Here is a 14,839-nt window from a genome sequence, read left to right as displayed (position 1 = left end):
CCCAGGCATTAGATATTATTCCATTTCTGTCCTGTTGATTTCCAGGTTGGTAGCATCTTCCAAATAAGACCCCCCCCATTTATTTTGATTGTTTATTTTTCTGTGACTGTCTTGGATGCCAAAGTGGAACAGATACAGGAGAAAAGGTGCTTTGGACTGTCATGGCCCATTAGCTCAGAGTTTCCCCCATTTCCAGTGATTTCTCTACTTCTCTAAAAGTAATTAAGATTCTCCTAATATTTCTGAAACACTGAGAGGAGAATTCTTTTTACGCTTTGTGTTCTGTGTGAATTTATTATCTTTCTTACTCCAACACCAGGACTTGGACACTGCCTTTCTTTTCTTATTATTCCCTTTTAAGTTTTTAACTTTATGGCTGGTCACAAATATTTATGCTTGATACTTTAATGGTAGCAGGATATTGTGAGTGAAAAACACTCAGACTATGCCCCCATGGGAACTCTGACTAATTGTTCTCCAGAATGTTAACAGTGTTGTCCTTTATAGCAATGACACTCTGCAGTAAGTAAGCTACATTCTTCTTCAAGAGACATAGTGATGGTGTGCCCATGTGGCCTTTGTGCCACATGTATCCTCTCCATCAAAGTCTGCCTCTTCCTATGGCCCAGCACTTTCATATTAGATCTCTTTTTTATTTTATTACACTTTCAATGTTTCCAGGAATTCCACATTTGTTTCTCTTCAATTAGGATTATCAGAATGGGGTTTTTTACTTCTTCCAAAATATCCCAAGATACACTAAAATCACCATCTAATTGTTCCAGTCACCATTTTACTATCTCTGTCTTCTCACTGTCTCATTGAATTGTATCCCAAATTCACATGACATTTTAACCTCCAGTTTGATGATAGCTGGAAGTAGGGCCTTTAGGGTTCAATGAGGTTGTAATTTGGCAAAATTGGTATAGAAGCTAAAGAAGAAGAAGAAGAAGGAGAAGAAGAAGAAGAAGAAGAAGAAGAAGAAGAAGAAGAAGAAGAAGAAGAAGAAGAAGAAGAAGAAGAAGGAAAGGTAAGGAAGGAGAGGAGACAAGAGGTCTCTTTCCCTTTGGTATATGAGGATATCATGAGAAGGTGTATGTTTATAAGCCAGGGAGGTTGCCAATACAGATTAAATCAGTCAATACCTTGATCTTGACTTTTCAACCTGCACTGGCTATGAGTCAAGTAGACCAATGCACCACAATTAAGAAAAGTACAGGTAGAAGCAAATCTTCCTGGGTTCATTGATGATTGTGTGACAATAGGCATGTTATGCATACACACTTCCTTCATTCCAGCATACTTTATTCTACTTCTTCACGTAGTATATAACCCCTGTTCTCTAAGAGCACACTCATAACTTCATACCTTCCCTCCATGTCCTTATGAGCATCCCTCAGTCACACAGCAGCAGGAAGAGCAATGACTACGTTTATGTTTCGCTGCTCTAAGAGTGATCTGTTTAAACCAGGAAAAGTTTATTTTACATTTCCAGAGCTAGTAAACTGATACTGAGTAAATATTATTGACTGAAGCAATGGCCTGTAAGATAAATGAAGATCATAAATGGTGAACACGTGTTCCTAAACCAGAGGTACTAATGAGAGAGAATGAACAATTTTCCTAGAACAATAGTCTTTCTGTGCTACTATTTACAAATTTATTCAGTGTATTTATTAAAGTGTTACTAGACTGTACAATTAGATTTATTCTAATAGGCAAGGGGGCAGTGAGTTGAAAGGAAAGGAAATGTTCATTGTAAATAGTTATTTTCAATAATGCATTTAGATCATCATGGGTGTAAAAACATAACTATCCATTCTAAGGAGAAGACCTCCCAATAAGTATTAATCTGTCACCTTTATGTGCCTGAGAATAACAGTGGTTTATATAAAACCGTTGAAAACTTTGTGCTTTCAATTATCCTGTGCGAAGGATTGATAGTCATAATAGAGCTGTAACAATGAAATACATTTAGAGTTTAAAAAGAGTATTTTCGGAGGCATAGTTATCACCAAAGGGATTCTGGCTACAGACATAATACAATCTTAATATTCACAGTCTTATAATAATGCAGTCAATGGATATAGTAATGTATGTCACTGTTGCCTCCCGAACTTAGACCTGCAGCGACCTCCTCTCTCATTCCGTGATGGAATGCTATGAATAGGATTGCCAGTTAAATATACCTACCTTATTCCTAATCAAATTTGCAATTCAACAGTCGTGTCTTCAAAGTTAAGTACTTTAGTACTTACATTAGTGATAGTTTATCAACATTTATAATTTTATTTCAGATTTTTAAAATAATGTTGATTTTGATGATGCCTTAATAAGTTCATCTAAATCTTGTCATGTTGATGATGAGCATTTACAAATCCAGGATTCATATGTGTTCATGGTATATGTTTTCTTCAACCATGCAAATCTATTACATGGGAAAGGTATTCTAATAGTTACAATACTTTTAAAATTGAATATGGATCAAATATAATAAGAATAATGTATAATTTGATCCTTTTAACTGTGAGTTCAACGGTGGCCTTTCTTGCTGTGTAGAAACCTGAGGAAGTCAGGTGATTCATATTCGGTGTCATCACTTGTAAAGCGTTAATTGTTCCCGTGTCATGGTAATGTCTGAGTTAGTGAGGACATGCATTCCCCTCATCACGGGATTGACCAAGCCTTGCATGGGGCCTGGAATGTAGAACATACTCAAAAAGTATTTCCTGAATGAGTAATAAGTGAAGAAACATGTAAATGAAGAGCAGAGTTAGGAGGAAGAGTGCTGAGAAATTATCATTTTGCATGTATGTCAATTGGTTAGGTGTGACTGAAATAGTTATTTATAAAATAACTGTTTTGTGTTAGTACTATAACATTTCAAGCATTTGATGCATTGTAGTACACATTCTATAATTACTCAGTTGCAATGGGTATTCCCTTATCTGTCGGTCTCATCACTCGTTGGTGACTCACTTCATCAAACAAGTGTGTTTTCCCATGTCAGATTCACCATCTTGTTCTGATAGGTATATGCTGCCTTGTGTTTTGTGTTTTGTAGATTGGGTATGATGAGCTGGCTTCACCTTGCAAGGTCAATCTCTGCCAGTTATGGTATATGGTCATTTTGCCATGCTATTGGATTTGTTTTGCTAGGACTCTGGAAAGAATTTTTATGGCCATGTTGACTAGGAGTTGCCTGTGGTTTTCTTTCTCTTCTCTCTGATTGGCTTTAGTATCAGGCTAATTCTGGCCTTATAAGACTAGTAGGGAAGGGTTTCTTTCATATAAGTATTTTGGGTAATTTGAGAAGAATTCATTTTAGTTCTCCAGAATTTTGGTAGGCCTGAGGAGACAGCTCAGTCGATAAAGTGCCTGCAATCAAAATATGAGGACCTGAGCTTGGATCCATAGTAATCCCTTAAACTGGGTGTGGCAGCACATTTCCGTAGTGGCAGGGATAGAGGTGTAGAGTAAAGCAGATTTGTGAACTCACTGGCCATTCAACCTTGCTGAATGGATGAATTGCAGGTTTAGTAAAAGACCCTCAAAAAACAAAGACAAAAACAAAAACCCAAAAGAATGAAGGAAGATATTTACTTCTGACGGTGTCTGCTTCATACACTCACATATCCCATGCCATCCCTCATAAGAAAACAAAACCCAGACATCAGCAGCAAGGCATTCAATGCAGAGCTCTGTCATCAATGTGAAGGAATTTGTTTCTGATTCATTTTTGCTATTCATTATTGGAGCCTTACTGTTTCTCCTATTTTCATGTCCCTGTTTTGATATTGTATATATGGAAATTTAATATTTTTTTAGGCTTTCTAATTTGCTGGCTTATAATATATACCATAGTCATGTACTTTTGTTTCTGTGGTCTTTCTCACTTTTAGTTTCCTCTTTCTCTCTGATTTTGTTTTATTCGTTTGTGTTTGTCTCTCTATCTGTATAAAGGATATTCTTTTTGATTGCTTTCTTGTTAAGGAACTAGCTTTTTATTCTGTTGGTCTTTGTGGTTTTTCAGGCCTGGCTTCTTTTCCTCTTTTGTAAACTTTGTTCTTTCTTTCTTTGAACAATGTTATTTTTGATTTATTGTTATTCTAGGTTTTTGCATAACAACACTGAGTGGTTTAGAGAAATCTTTCCTGTTTTTAACGCTGGCACTGATTGCTATAAATTTTTCTCTTAGTGCTGATTTTTTTCTGCAACTCAGATTTGGTACATTATATTTCTATTTTTTTATAAGATATTTCTCTTTTTTATCACCCAGTGATTATGGATGAGCATATTATCTAATTTCCATGCAGTTGTACAATTTCTACAGTTTCTATAGCTGCACTCTAATTTTCCTCTATAGTCAGAAGGAAAGAAAACATGGTATGACTTCATGTCTCAAACACTATTTGAGATGTGTTTTGTGTGGTGAGAAGAATTTGCGTGCTCCGGCTGAGGGATGAGTGCTCTGTAAATGCCTGTGGGCATATCTGGCCTACACTTGAACTCCAATGTTCCTCTGTGGATTTTTTTTGTTTAGATTATCTGTTCATCAGGGAAAATGAGATGTTGAACTAACCAGCTGCTATTGTTGCGACTCTCCCCATTTAGAGCTAATAATCTCTGTTTTACATAGACACTTAAAGCACTTGGTATTTTTTTTTCCACAATGGCTGTATCCTATTGCTGAGGTAATGACTTTAACATAATGAGTTTCTTTTTATAATATAGTTTTAGCTTTACTTAAAACACAATTTGTCATATACACAGCTATTTTTGTTTGCTTTGGTTTTCATTTATTTAGATTATATTCCCCATAAGCTCACTTTTAATCTATTTGTGTAGATAATCGAATCAAATGATAGCATTTTTTTGCCTTTAATTGTGGAATTTAATGTGATTATATTCATGATCAGTATTAGTAAGGAAGGCTTTAGCCTGCCATTTTGTAATTTTTCTGGTTGCTTTGTTTATGGCTGCTCTTTCTCTTTTGTTCATCATCTTGCTTTAGGGGTTCTCTGTGTTAATAAGGGTTGATGCTCTTCTATTCCTGTTTTGTTTATCTCTTGTGCTAGAAAAGACTGTTTTGTGGGTTTTCCTAACATTATCTTTTATCTTTCACATGCAGGAAATTCACAGAGCACTGACTGTAAGGCCAGTTGAGTGGTGGTGAATTTTTTTTCTGGCATCCTTGTCTTTGTCCTTTGTGTTTGAAGGACAGCTTTGCTAGGTCTAGAGGTTGGTTTGGCTCTGATCCTCTTTAGACTATGACTGTGTCATTTCATTCTTTTGTGGTCTGCAAAGTTCTGCCACACAATCTGCCCTTAGTATAATGATTCCCACATCCACAGTCCTCTCTTGTTTTTAGTGCTTTTTTTCTGTTGTCATAAATTTTTGACAGCTTGAATAAAATATGAGAGGGTCCCTTTGGTTGACTCTAGTTGGAACTTTCTTAAGTTGTTGGACTTGAATGTCTCAGTCTTTTCCAAGATTTTGAGGATTTTGGCTATTTTGTTGTTGCTGCATCAATTTTTTATACCTTTCCCCCTCTGTTCTCTTGGAACATCTACAATGTGAATATTTGCTTGCATAATGGTATTTGGTAAATCTTGTAAGCTTTCTTCACTGCCTTTCTTTTCCTTCCATTCCAATTGCATTAATTCAAATGACTGTCTCCAAGCATAGAAATCCCTTCTGTTGTTTGAGTTTGTTTGTTGAGGGACTCAATTGTGTTTCCATTTTTTTCTATTTGACCTGATATCTTTAGATCAAGAATTTTTCATTTTTTGAAAAAAAAAGGGGGGGGGAGGGTTTAATGTGTTCTTCACATCATGTATATTTCCTATAATGTTTTGAACTTTTTGTCTGTATTCAGTTGTATATTTTTGAGTTTCCTTAATGTCATGATCTTGAATTATTTTTCAGGCATTCTGCTGGTCTTTGGAGTGGGGCGTGGGTCTGGTGCTAGACAATGTATTCCTTTGAGGTGTCACATTGCATCGTTTCCTTGTTTGTCCCCTGCATGTAGATTTCAGAAACTGGAAGATCAGGGACCTCTATCCATTTTGGAGCACGCCTTTCATAGCAAAAGTCTTTCTCTTGGTGATGCGCGCTGGCCTGTCAATGTCAAGTTATCTTGACTTTGGTTCCATGTGGCCACAGCAGTATAATCTCCAGGGAAGTTCCTTGGTTCTAACCAGTGTCATCATTAGCTGTATGTTTTCTGGTAGCCGGAGTTGTAGTCTCCGTGACATTGGTCACAAGCTGGGATTCATTGCTCTTAGGTAAGATATTCTAGAAGTTTTGTGTATGAGATGCACGGCTATGGTTGCAGGAAATCGGTCAATTTCTGAGTCACACAGAAACGCAGTCATGCAGACGTCATATGTGTTTATAGTATGGCCTGGGGTAGAGCACTGGTCAGTGTCCGAAGGCTATACAGAGACTGGGGCACACAGGTAGACTTGGGCAAGGAGGCTGTGCTGGTACTTTTATGGGCCTCAGTGGGTTTGAATTTCTCAGGTTGAGAGACTTTTAAGAGAGTAGAATCATCTTTGTACTTTCTGAGAACCTGTCAGGCTGAGGCCCTGCTTGTATGTCGCTTGTCTCCTCCTGGGAGCTTTAATAGGTAAGCACATCTGTTCATCTGTGTTCTTGGGCCATCAGTTACTGAGTGTGGCTGGCTCAGGTTTTCTGAGGGACATTGCTGCCTCATAGAGATCCAAGAGCCTGTGTAGAGCTGCCTTCCTGACTCCTGTTGAGCCACAGTATACAGGATCCCTGTCTACTCAGATGAACTGTGAATGAATGGTTCTTTTTTTTTTTTTTTAAAGAAATTATTATTATGGTGATATATTCACATTGCATCCTTATTGTAATCCCCTTGCTCTTATCTTCCTGTTCTCACCCTCCCTCCCTCCCTCCTTTTTCCACTCTATTCCCCTACCCCAGACCTCTGACAGATGGGGCCTTCCTCAACCACCGTCTGAACACAGGCTATCAGGTCTCTTCTGGCTAGCCTTCATCCCCTTCCCCTTTGTTCACACATGGCCTTTCTGCCAAGGGGCAGTGATCAAATTGAGGGCACCAGAGTTCCTGTCAGGGCAGCACACCCACTCTCCCTCTCCTCCTTCCCCATATGGAGTCCCTTACCCCCCCCCCCACCTCAGTGTGTACTAAGACCTGGGGTGGCAAGAGTACCACATAGCTGAAGTCTTTCTCTGGGGTAAGTGGAGGAATTAATTTCTTTGTATGCTTCAAATTTGCTCAGGGACAGGTGTGGTATGTAGGCTTCTGTAACAAATCCTTCATGGTGTGTGGTAAAGACTGAAAGGGCTTCCTGGTTATTTTTTCTCTACCAGGAGGTCTCCCTCGACACAGACATACAGAGTTGGGCTCAGAAGGAGACAGAATGCTGTGTACTGTGTTCTTCTCTTCCTTGTCAGGTCAGCTCGCTTTTTCTGATTTCCATAAAACTCTTCTAAGGAAGAGCAGACACTTTATTTTTATTTTATCGTTTCCTTTTTGGAAGGGAGTGTGCCAGGTGCTACTACTTACTAAATTTTCTGACAACCTTGAAAATTGAAAAAAGAAAAAAACCAAGCAAGTTATAATTTTTAGTCTTTTTGTTTACAAATAGTTCTTTGTAATTTTATTTTGAAAATTATTTTTACTGACCAGAAGTCATAAATATATTTGTATAGATTTTCATCTAGAAATAATAAAAATTATGCTTTCAGTATTTATTATTTACTGTGGTATTGAGAGAGTAAGATACCAGAAGAACTAAAATTAGATTTCAGGGTTACGGGACAAAGGTTAAGAAATAGGCCTACAGGAGATAATCTGGCCAGCTGCAGGGAAGAACCAGCCTTTCCATCCACCCAGAGATAGAGGTGCTAAGAGACCCAGTTTTATGGCCACATTCCTTCTTGCCCACCAGAGATAAGGTTAATAAAAAAACCAGACACTTCCCTGGACAAGGTAGTGAACAAAAATAACAAAGAAAGCTAAGCCTTGCACAATCTTGGAGCCTTTTTCTGTAGCCTGTCACCTTTCGACATTAGACCTCTTTTTATTCCTCAATGAATAGATGATTGCCAGGCTAGGACACCCTGCTTTGGGGTGCTGGGAGGGATGAAAACCTATAAATTTACCCTCAGCTCAGAGTTTGGGGCTCTTTCTGGATACCATTGTGTTGGTGATGGTCAGAGCCCAGCTTGAGCAGAAAAATTAAAGGTCCTTATGTATATTGCATTGCTATCAAGTCCTGGTGGTCTTTTTTTGGGTTCTCTCGGTCTGCATACAGCAAGAGGGTCCAGGCTGGCCATGAACTTACTATGAGCCTTTGCCTCAAGCTCTCAGCATGTGCCACCAAGCCTGGATCAATTCAGGTTTCATTTTGTTTGTTTTGTCTTTGTGTGTGCCTGTCTGTGTGTGCAAGGCATGGAGCCCAGGGTTTTATGCATGCCAGGCAAGTGCTCTACTTTTGAACTTCATTCCTAGCTACACACCTTGTTGCATGCTTGTTCCCTTGACGACTGTATATGTGGTTTGACTTTATCCCAATGGCTACTCAAAAGGTAAAGGCCAAAATCCATGTCTATTTATAAGCTGCTTATATCACTATTATGAAAATCTCAAAAGATATTCAAATTTGTAATTTGATATAGATTTCATCTCAGAAAGAGTAAACTTTGTGTTGCTAATTTACTATCTTCTTTAATAGACACTAATTAGGTTCCATGACCCAGGGACTTTACCAGATAGTGGTGATGTGACGGTGATTGTAATTCAATTGCCATTCCTTCAGAACTTGCAAGGAGAGAAATCATCTCGCCATGTAGTACAATTGTTGAGTCTGAACAGGTATGTGTTCAGACTGGGTATACCCCTCGAAGAATGAAACTCAGTAAATATGATAGAATTATTTAAATAACCTTTTTCCACTTTAAAACATAGATGAGGAAACATATAGTAAAAGAAGTCATGTGTTGGTATTTACAATTCATAAAAACAGATATTTTCTGTTTGTCTGGAGTGCTTTCAAACTGCAAACACTGCTAGCCTAAAAGTAGGTTGTCAAATAATAAATGTGTTTGCTTTGGAGAGGACATTCCTTAGGTTCTTTAAATTAAAGTTATAGGGCTAATCATCATCAACCTCATCATCATCATCATCATCATCATCATCATCATCATCATTATCATATGCTCTGTTTGTATCTTTTAACTGTAACTGAACTTGTAACCCAGGCCACGTAAGGAAATATCAAAAACAGTCTGTACCACTTGGATAAGCACTAGTCTGTGAAACCTGCGTAAATAAAGAAGCACCTGATTGGTGCTAAATCTTATTTAGACTAAAAGTAGGACAGCTGCAGCAAGTCCAGAAGGCAGAATAGAGACCAGACAATTGCCTCAGTACGCGTGGTAGATGCTGCAGGACAGAGTAAAACAGCCGGCAAATTAAATAAGGAAAATGATGGGTTTGTCAGGATGGATCACTTGGGTAGTGGAATCCATGGGATTATGGGAACTCAGGAGCAATTGTATATCTCTGAAATTTTAAGGGCATTTGGCTCGAGCAGTTAAGTGCTTCTCCACTGAGGTTATTGGATGGAAGTAAGTGTAGCTGCTTAGCAAGGGAACTAGAGCACTGTAGGCTGAGCACAGTCTGTCTTGCGATGGATACTGTGTATATTATGAGAGATGACATATTCAGAATTCCACTCGGAAACAGTCTTTGCAGAACAGCATACCTAAAAATGAATTCCCCTGATTACTTTACAATGCTATGATTTAAGATGCAGATCAATATCAATCGTGTGTTGTCATATCCTCATCGACCACCTCCTTTCAAGCTTCTGTGTTTGAATTTGTCATCTAGATATAATTTGACTCATCTTGAGTTCTGGGAGTTTTCGTGTCTGAATGAGCAACTGATCTGATTCAGAATTGCCTGGAGCAACATGGGATCATTTCTACGTTTTCTTTCCTATCAAAGCACTCAATAGGCCACAAGAAAAGACTTTGATGTTTTCTTGACAAGCTGAGAAAAATTAACACATTAGAGTTCAAGTAAACTGATTCTTACAAGGAATTACCCCATTCACACTCAATGAAAAAGAACAACCACTATAACGCTGAGTATGAACATCTGAGATGACTCAAGCAATAAGCTTGAGGGGAAAGGAATGCTGAAAAATAACCTTGTGAAAGACTTTGACAGCTATCATAGCGCCGGCTATTTGGGCAAAACTCCATATTGGTTAAAAAATTAGGGAAGTCACTCTGGAAGGAAAAAAAAACCCAAATAATCAAAACAGAGCTTCATAGTATTTTTTTTTGTTGGGCGCACTGACTTCTCTTCCGTGCTTTGCTTTAGAGCATGTGGGAGAGTAGGCTTATTAAGACCCGGAGAAAGGTTTAGCAGAAATGGTGGGTGGCTAGTGTTTCTCTACTTAATTACTAATTACGCCGATTAATTGGTTAAGGGTATATGGGAAACATTTAAAAATGTTGACTTCACATGCATCTGTGTGACATTCAGATTATTTAGTTTTGTTTGTTTGGGGTTTTACCTTTTGTGTGTGTGTGTATGTGTGTGTGTGTGTGTGTGTGTGTGTGTGTGTGTGTGTGTGTGTGTGTGTTTAGAATGGGAAGATCTTAGTGTTTTTTTATCTTTAAAAGTGCTTGTTTTTAGTAACTTTGGGAAGTATGGAGTGGGTGGCTTCTGTTTTTCTTGTTATAGAGATAAACCATAAAACTTTAGTATGTTATCACATAGATAATTTATTTGTCATCAAAGAAAGAGTAATTTTTTATTTTTTAAAATGTGCAATTTTTATAGCTTTTGAGGGAGGACAAATGACATTCTGTAATTTATAGAATAAAAATTTCCATAAGTTCCAGTGTTAAATTTTAAGTTGTACAGTTGAAAAGTAACTTAAGGACAATATTTGAATATTTATTTAACAATTAAGTAGGTATAAGGGTCTCTCTAATGTCATTAGATGTAATATTATTTTAAGGATCACATGTTGAGGAGAGGCTATGTTTGTGTATTAGAAATATGAATAACTAAAATTATTTCTATATTTTGTAAACTACATAATGTTCTAATAAAACCTCTCCTAGAAGCAGTCACTCACGCTTTCTAATTATCAGAAAAACTATTTGAAACAAATGGGACGTTAAGTATCATGTAATTAAAGGGCCTAGGGTAATTTAAATCTAAATCATAGCACAAGGTACTTTGATTATCGTGGTGGTTTGGATGAGAAATGTTCCCTATGCACTCAAGCATTTGGCTGCTAGCTGGTTGTATTGTTCTGGGAGGCTCAGGCAGTGCCTCCTTGCTGGAGGAAGCACAGCTTTGATGTACAAAGCCTAGGAGCAGGCTTTCAGAGTGTGTAGCCTTGTCACAACTCCTATTCCCTCTCTGCTTTGTATCTGTGGCTGGGATGCGATCTCTCATCTGCTGCCATGCCATTCTACCATGATAGAATCTTATTCCTCTCAAGCCACCAGCCAAAGTAAACCCTTTGTTGGTTATTGTGTTTTATCACGCAATGGAAAAGTACATATACAATTATATTGACTTAACAACAATAGTGAAAACATAGTGCTTATGAAAGAGCCAACGGAGTCTAGTGTCCCTTTAATCCTTGAACTTTAAGGATCTATGTGTTGGTTTTCTATATTATTTTAAAACCCACAGTGTTTTTAAAGAACATTTTCTTCTTTACAGCAAGCTCTTGGATTTTCTCACCTTCACTTTTTTTGGTCCTCCTTTCTATCCTCTGCTGGAACACATCCAGGAGCCAGGCGCACATCCATATGTTAACAGACTATTAATACGTTCTTGTTAATATCTCACCAAAGTACCATGAGTTTTAAAATTTTTCTAGTGGGGTTTTTAAGTCCTTTGATACAGTGTTAACTAAAAAGCAAGCTTTAAATATTTCTATGGCTTGGATATACCATCTGGTGACTGAGAACCTGTCATTTTAAAACTTGTATGCTTCGTGCTATCTCATGTTGTGCAAATATCTATCAAGATACAAATCGGGACACAAGATTTTATTTCTTTTGACCTCCGACTCTCTTGACTTCCATATTTCATTAAAAATATATGTGCTTAGACATTTTATAGCAAACTTCATGTTTATATGAGGTAAGTTAGTAGTGAAATTTCTCTCAATTCCTTATCAAGGAAACAAAGATCCTTATGCATACAGTCGCTAGGCTAATGGAAATATCACAGGAGTTCTAGTAGGTAATGAAGAGAGGTATTTTCTCTCCCCCCCTCCTCCCCGCCCCCCCACCTGCATGTGTGTGTGATTGAGAAGTGACACAATAAAAGAATCCTTGAAAAAAAAGTGTTTGGTAGTTCTCTCCTTACTCCATTCTCAAGCATGAAAACACTCTGATGCAAAAAGAGAAGGCAGCCTTTATAACTCTGACTTGCAAGCTGTGCCAGCTGTGCTAGCCTTTTGTTCATGTCTGATACATGGAGAACCCTGAGTGCCTAAGAATATTGAGATCAAGAAGAGTCGAGTCATTTTAGATGAAATATTCTTAGGAAAATATTTCTGGTAGCTTAATAAATATTTGCAACATTAAAATATTTTTATTAATTAAATTATTTATTGTCTTTACATTCCAACCACAGTTGCCCCTCCCTCTTCTTCTCAATGTCTCACCACTGCCCCTCCCCCCAATCAATTTTCCCCTTGGTTTTTCTTCAGAAAAGGGAAAGCCTCCTATGAATAACAATCAGCTCTGGCATATGAAGTTATAGTAAAACTAGGCACACGCTCTTCTATTAAGGCTACATGAAGCAGCACGGTAAGAGAAAAGGGTCCCAAAGGCGGGCAACAGTGACAGAGACAGCCTCTGCTCCCATTGTTACAAGTCCCACTTGAAGACCAAGCTACACAGCTATAACATACAGAAGGCCTACTTGAGACCCATGCAGTCTGTCTGACTGGCGGTTAAGTCTCTGTGAGTGCCGCCTATTGGCCCAGGTTAGTTGATGATGTAGGTTTTCTTATGGTGTCTTTGACCCCTCTGGCTCCTACAATCCTTCCTCCTCCTCTTCTGCAGGATTACTCAAGCTCTGCCTAGTGTTTGTACGTGGGTCTCTGCATCTGTTTTCATAATGTTTGCTGATGATTATTCTAGGTTTCTCTCTGCAAGTATAGCAGAATATCATTAGCAGGGCCAGGGGTGGGCTCCCGCTGATGGCATGGGTCTCAATCTGGACCAGTCATTGGTTGGCCAATCCCTCCATTTCTGTTCCATCTTTACCCTTGAACATCTTGTAGTCAGGACAAACTGTAGATTGAAAATTTTGTGGCTGGCTTGGTGTTCCAAATCCTTCATTGGAAGTCTTGCTTGGTTGAAGGAGAGATAAACATGTTTTTGTTTGTTTGTTTGTTTAGATCATAAGTGTAGGATGAGAAAAAGACTTGTGAGAAAGCAGGTGCTGTTTATCCCCTTAGAAGTTGAACCACCATGTCTGGGAGATTAGTTGGTAACCAGTGTAAAAAACATCCTTGAACTAATTCTGAGAGGAGATATAAATGTGAGCCAAAAACAGGAAGCAGGGCCTTCGGAGACTTGGGATAGTTTTGGCTGTTCATTGCTCTGCTTGAGACGCTCCTAGAGAGTACTGCTCGAGGGAAGGCTTCAGGGCTCTGGGCTCCTGCTGTGGCTCCAGGTTCTGGTTGCTCCAGGTTCCAGCAGGAGAAACCCTGCTGATTATACCAGGAAAATTGTTCCTTAGAACTGATATCCTTATGGTTTCACTATTGTACTCCTTTTTTAAAAATATATTTTATTAATTTATTCATATTACATCTCAATTGTTATCTCATCCCTTCATTATTGTATTCTTTAATCTCCTTTTTGTATTGTTTAGGTTAGTCAGGTTATAAGTGAGGTTCTCTTGATTAATAAGTTTGTAATAAAACATAATTGTTAAGAAAATTGAGTCTACACCTGGTTTTAGGAGCTGGCCAGTTCAGGATCCATATCCTCCACTGCTAGGAATCTTAGCTAGGGTCACCACCACAGATTTCTGGGAGTTTTCATTGCCCTTGGTTTCTCACTCATCCCAGAGATGCCTGCCTCCATTCCAGTTGTCTCTCCCAGTAAAGTTCCAAGTTGGTATGGCTGTGAAAATGTCACCATTTGGTGGACTCTCCGCTTCCCGCCTTAGGTTTTCTGAGCAGTGCCCATATTGCTTCTTCATTTATCTCAAGTTTTCACTGACACATTTCAGGCTGGCCATATTTTCTTACATATCCACACAGAGAAGTGTAACAGATTGACTGGCCTCCCACATCTTTGTTCATTTCCACGTTGTTAGTGCATTCTTTCCCCTCTCCAGAGCTAAAATATTAGAGACATTCCATTTTATAACATTTGCCATAAAAAACAAAACCAAAACCCAAACCAAAACCAAAACCAAAACAGAAAAACATTGAATGACCGTGCGTGGTGACACATGCTATTATTCCTAGCACTCTGGAGGCAGAGGAGGTTGATCTGTGTGAGTTGAAGGTCAGCCTGGTCTGCAAAGCAAGTTACTTGTCCACAAGGTCTACATACTGAGACCCTGTCTCAAAGTAAAGACGTTGTTCCTGTAACCTCAATGGACATAGCTTCAATTTCCTACAAAAGAACGTGATGTAGGGGAGGAGAGTAAGGGGAAAATGGGAGGGAGGGAGGAATGGGAGGATAGAAGGAATGGGCTAGCAATTGAGATATAATATGAATAAATTAATAAAATATATCAAAAAAGAAGGTGATCTATATACACATGGGTC

The 14,839-nt window shown here is 38.4% G+C and overlaps 1 pseudogene across 1 annotated transcript in view; it reads right to left on the bottom strand.

The window, feature by feature from the left end:
* LOC311589791 overlaps nt 1–14,839 on the bottom strand; it is a 50,327-nt pseudogene that overhangs the window by 15,730 nt on the left and 19,758 nt on the right. The window lies entirely within an intron of this gene.

Source organism: Acomys minous (genome assembly GCF_964271855.1).
Source record: "Acomys minous genome assembly, chromosome: 19".
NCBI classification, from domain to species: domain Eukaryota; kingdom Metazoa; phylum Chordata; class Mammalia; order Rodentia; family Muridae; genus Acomys; species Acomys minous.
Note: the sequence above shows the minus strand (reverse complement) of the source record. Positions and strands in the feature narration are given on the sequence as shown.